The following is a 6143-nucleotide window of genomic DNA, read 5'->3' as shown; positions in this document are numbered from 1 at the left end:
CCCTCTCCCTCTCCCTCTCCCTCTCCCCCTCCCTCCTTCTCCCCCTCAGCTTCTTAGCAGGGCAAGTCACTCCTGTCAAGTGTTTATTCACCTTTTCTAATGAGCGGTTAATAGCTCTGGCATCATCGGAGGCATACGCATGGAGAGGACTGTTGGACTGCAGGATGGCCGGGTGTGCTATAATCATGCAATCATGCACATGGGGTCCTGAATCGAGCCCCACAGCCATTTCCTATCTCCTCCAATGGTTTCCTGGAGCAGAGAGTGTTTAGAAATACAGCTCTATTTTAATGCCTCAGATTTGCCACTTTATCTGGTTTCAACTTCCCCTCTTGGAATTGATAACGTGTTGGTTCTGAATGATAATGGTTACTTCCTCACGAACATCTGATGTTGTGAAATTAACAAAGATGAGAACTCCCCAACAGTTGAAGCCAAGAAAGAAACGAAGTGAATGTACTTCAGTCACAATACCAAAGAGAATCCCATCATGAATTAGTAACAGATGGGAGAATACTATTCACTTCCAGTTTTACATAAATGTCTATAATGTGTGTTCTGATCATAAGTTTTTATTTCTTCCAGAGCTTCATTATGAGGCTAGCAAGATTCTCCATTAAAAAATAATAATAAAAGAAAAGCTTAGGATGGGTAGATACAATTTTCTCCTTTCTTCCCTCTGCTTGTTAAATAAAACGAGTGAATAATTCAGGTGAAAGATATGCATATCATCTCATCGCTTGCCTTTTGTTTTACCAATAAATTATTACAAATTCCCCTAAGCCACATCATCAAGAGCATGCATGTGTTTTCACATTAGCATCAATGGGAGAAAAGTGATAATTCGTGGAGTCTCTAATCTCCTTTTTCACACACAACTTGGGAAAGTAAAAAAATCTTCACCACTGCAAATTTGAGTTAGTGCCTATATCAGGCCGGTGAGTTGGCTCAGCTGCTGAGATGTTTGCCTTAGAAACATGAGGACCTGAGTTCAATACCAAGAAGCTGGGTACAAGTGTCAATTACACACTGGTAACAAAAGAACAGCAATGCAGGGAGGAAGAGACAGATCCTGGCACCTTCTGGTGACAAGGCTAGCCAATCTGGCAAATTCCAGGCTAGAGAAAGACATTGCATAAGACAAGGTGAACAGGGACTGAGAGATGATGCCTAAGATTGACTGACAGCCTTCACGTGCATCCATGTCCACACACATACATGGACGGAAGTACACACACACACACACACACACACACACACATTTCCATCAACTATGTATCTTAGATTAGTGTAAGGCACATAATATAACTTTGAGGTTTCCTCCAGAGTCTCCTTCTTTTGGAAAGCACCAGCCATCTACCACTTGACCACCATCTTTCTTGGTACCTTTGCAACATCTTCGAGTTGCTAGGGTTTGAGCCTTGAGCCTGCCTGAGCTTCATTACTGATATGCTGCACCCTATCTGACCATTTCTTCACTTCCATCCTTAGAACACCATGGGATACAGTACCTAACTTCTTAGGGAATATCTAAAGGCATTTAGTGTAACCAGAAAGTGCAGAGGATCAGCTACACAAGGTGTGAGACTGAACCAAAGACATCTCAAAAAGATCCAGGTAGGTAAATTCTCCCTTCTCCTTGTGGACACATCCTCAGTGCACGTGGCTCCATTATTGTCATTCTGGTCTTCTTTCTGATACCTTCTGAGAAAATGTCTCCCACAGAGCTACCACACTTGCAGAGTGGACCTGCAGAGCCTCTGTGCAGCTTGTTAACAAATGTGGGCAGCTCTTAAGAACTGTGCATGGCATTCCCTTGTGTTTCCAGGCCTCGCTTTCATTTCCTCTCACCCTAGTTGTTCTGGATATGCTACTCTCAAGCAAGCTCTCCATACTTCACATTTGCTAAGCACTTAATCCTTGCCTCAAGCTCCACGAGGTAATCTAGCAAGAAGCAAAGGCAAGCAGGCAACACAGCTTTTTCCTCAGGCCTCTTTCTATCTGGGCAGTGCTGCCCACTCAGAAGCATAGCCTTCTCTTTTTCCACTTAACTCTTTGTGGAAATGCTCTCACAGAGCCGCCTAGAGGTGAGTCTTTTAGTTGATTCCGGACTCATTCAAGTTGAAAATCAATACTAACCTTGGAAGGATGCTGAGGGAGCTGTTCTGGAATCCCATGGGGATGCTGAGGACATCAGCAAATACAGAACCACAAGCTCAGTATTTTTCAGTTTTTACCAGAGGTGCACACCTGTGATTAAGTTTAGCTTATAAATTATGCATAGTAAGAAATTAACAACCATGACTAATAATCAAGTGATATAGTTGTCACCGTGCTGGTTAGTTTTTGTCTACTTGATACAAACTATATTCACTCAGGAAGAGGAAGCCCAATTTAAGGAACCGTCTCTGTCACATTGGCCTGTAGGCAACTCTGTGGGGCATTTTCTTGATTAATGATTAATATAGGAGGGTCCAGCTCACTGTGGGGAGTGTTAGCCCTGTCCAGGTAGCCCTGTGTTATATACAAAAGCAAGCTAAGCAACCCCTGGAGAACAAGCCAGTAAGTAGCACCTATCTATGGTGTCTTCTTCAGTTCCTGCCTCCAGGTTCCTACCTCGGCTTTCCTCCATGATAGACAATGAGACAAAGAAACCCATTCCTCTCCATGCTTTTGATCCTGGTGTTTATTAGAGCAGCAGAGAAAGTAACTATGCATAATTATAAATAATATTAATAAGTTGTCAAAGACCTGTGTGAGCTAAGAGTGTGCCTAAGAGATGAGCCCAAATAAGGTGATTGGCTCAGGCATGTGATGCAGCTTAAACAAATAAGGTGATTGGCTCAGGAATGTGATACAGCTTAAACAAATAAGGTGATTGGCACAGGCATATAATGTAGCTTAAATGAATAAGGTGATTGGCACAGGCGTGAGATGTAGCCTAGAGCTGCATCTGACCTTCTGACCCCTGTCCAAAGGAAGGAACATCTTGTTTGTGTCAGGGAGAAAAGAGCCTGAGATTTCATCACAGGGTTCAGAACAGGGACAGAATTTAAAAACCTGTCTATTTCTGGAAATTTTCCATGGAGAGTTTTCAAAATATAGTTAATGCTGTGTAACTGAATCTAAAAAGAGTAAGGATGGGTGAGGGGGACTCCTCCGTGCTTTGCAAGCAATAAACCCTTTTTTAGTTTATGAAGGGTTGGGGATGCACACGTATATGTATGGAAGTCATAGGGGAAACTGCGGGAATCAGTTCTCTCCTTGGACAGTGATGGAACTCAGGTCACCAAGTAGCATGCACTGCCACCCCTGAGTCATCTCTCTTGTTCCGTCACCAATTTTTATTTAGAGACAAAGAGAGGATCAAGCTCTTTTCTCCCAGCTCTGTAGGCACTGGTAATTGATAGCCATCTGAAAATTCCTTTTACTTAAGATCTTCTTCATTGATGCTTTCTAGCTGCTTCTGCAGTAGGAAGAACAGTTGTCTGTTCTCAGCCAGGAGAACTCCTATTCCTCCCTCCAGAGCTAGCCTTCTCTTTTCTAATGTCATCCTAGTTTTCTTGATCGTCATACTCCCTCCTCTGTCCCCCGCCAGGAGCCGCTATGTCATGCCTATACTTACCCTTACTCCTGGTCTATACTTATTAGTTTGAGTTTCCACATGTCCCATTATACTAGTTTCACAAAGGCAGATTCTCCTTCTGTAGCCCAGGCTGGCCACGAGCTTGCAGCAATCCTCCTGCCTCAGCCTCTGGAATGCTGCCATATATGTATTTTTTATGTTCATGTAGCCTGTCTACACTGATATGAAACTAGTTGAATTAGTTTGCATTGCAGGACAGATGTTCCATGCAGTGTTGGAGGATAGGTCCAAGCCCAGAACTCACGTTCCTTGCATGGTTCCTTCTGTCTAACAAAGCTCCTTATTCCCCTTAGCCAATCTTCCTTCCTTACAGCAACACTTTATTTGTGAAAATGCTCTTTCAAGAAAAAGGGGATACAGGCATTATTTTAGGGAGACTTTCTAAGGAGCTATAATAAGTCTATTTAAATCTTTTATTTGGTATTAACTAGATATTTTATCATACGTGAGCAGGGAGTTTCTGGTTCACTAGTCTTTATTGCTTTCTTGAAAGCATTTCAACCTTTTTCATAGTTCAAGGCTGTATAATCCCGAATCCTTTTTTCCTTCACATTTTAATTCCTTCACTGTGCTTCTCGTAAGTCCTCCCATAAATGTCTCTTGGAACTCAGTGTTGAGCTGTCATCCTGAACGAGAGCACCCTTTGAACTTGTGGAAAACTTGGCCTTTGAAACAGTACTGAAAGGATTTGAGTATTCCAGTGTATTTCACCCTCAGCCAAGTGCATGTTCCAAGCAATTTCCTCCTAGATTTTAAGTGATCCAAGGGAACCCTGCTTGGTAGAAATAGAACCAATAGTACTAGGTTTATGTTTGGAAGAACCCCTGTCTCTGGTCTGGGTTTAATTCAGTAAACATCCTGATCTCTCTTCAGAGTTCTTACAGGAAAACACAGCTAGGGGTAGCAGGATCTTCCTGCTGGGCTTCTGGCCCCTTTTCCTGGTCTCCTTTCTTTCCCTCCCACAGTGAGCAGTCTCCTCCCAACTCATCTCCCATTTCATCTTCCTTCTGTTCCCTATTGAAGAGCCATTTCCAATCTAGCCTGTATGTCTGGGCATTGTGTTCTTCTCTCCGTCATCTGCACCACGCAAACTCACCTCTCGCTCTCGGCATACAGAGGGGAAGCTGGCTTCACAGCAAACCCGAGTGATCAGCATATAGTCCTGTCTTGAGATCATCTATAGAGATGTCAACTCTGTTTTTCTTGCTCCAGACAGATCCAGTAAATGGGATATACTTTTTCTTCTTCTCCATCACAAGATAGGAACTGAGACCTGTAATTCAGAATTCTGGTTGCGGGCCTGAATAGAGACAGGACAACAGGAAGACAGATGTCACTGATGTGCTCCAATCAGCACTGTCCTAGACTATGTGGAGGTCAGGAGTATGGCTAGGTGAACTGGTAGTAACTTTATAAATGTAAAAGTCTGAATTTAATCCCTAAGATGAGAAAAACACAATTCTTTCCAGCCCTAACCAATCATATATGCATCCCACTAATTTAAAATAGACCACAAGGGACATATGGGTGTGGTGGTATCCACCTGTAATTCTAGCACTTGCAAACATGAGGCAGGGATCAGTCTAAGTTACAGAGTCACAAAAGCAAAACAGTGTTAATAACAAAAACATTGAACTATTTTTGAGAAGAATGGCTTTTGAAAAAAAGTCTGAAAAGATAGGTGCTAAAAAATGCATGCCTGGAATAAATTCTTCCTCATCACAGGAATCCCCAAAGTGTGTGTTTCCAGTGGAGCAAAGCTGGATTGAGCAGATAATCCATGTCAGGAGACAGATACACTTTTAGTTGTAACAGAAGAGGCAAGAGGAAAGAAAGGCCACTGGGTTGAAGATAAGAGATGTGGTACCCTTTATCCATCTATCATCTATGGAGGTTACAAGACGACAATCAAATTCTGAATCCTGGTATGATGGTGCATATCTGCTATGGAAATGCATCAGAGGCAGAAGCAAGATGAATTCTCATGAATTTCCGGGACAGACTGGTCTATACATTAAGTTCTGGAACTGCCTACAACATGTAGAGAGACCCCACCTAAAAAAGTTTAATTAATATATTGAAATTTGTCCAAAAATATAGTTTTCCTGGAGCTACAATGTGATGGGATCATAAATGGCATGTTTAACACATGTCCAGCAAAATGTTTCTCTCTGTCTCTCACTCTGTCTCTCTCTGTCTCTGTTTCTCTGTCTCTCTCTGTCTCTCTCTGTCTCTGTCTCTGTCTCTCTGTCTCTCTGTCTCTCTCTCTCTCTCTCTCTCTCTCTCTCTGTGTGTGTGTCTGTGTGTGTGTGTGTGTGTGTGTGTGTGTGTGTGTTTAGCCAGGGCTTCACAGATGCAAACACTGGGCTGCATTCACAAATTTTCTTTTTTACTTTTCCATTTGGAAAAGGGGTCTCAGCAACTTAACCTGAGTGGCTTTGAATTCACTCTAAACCTAGGCGGGCTTCTAACTTGTGATCTGCTTGCCACAGCTGCC

Source organism: Grammomys surdaster, unplaced genomic scaffold, assembly GCF_004785775.1.
Source record: "Grammomys surdaster isolate TR1022 unplaced genomic scaffold, NIH_TR_1.0 334, whole genome shotgun sequence".
Classification (NCBI taxonomy): Eukaryota; Metazoa; Chordata; class Mammalia; order Rodentia; family Muridae; genus Grammomys; species Grammomys surdaster.
The sequence above is the reverse complement of the archived record's forward strand: the minus strand, read 5'-3'. Positions refer to the sequence as shown.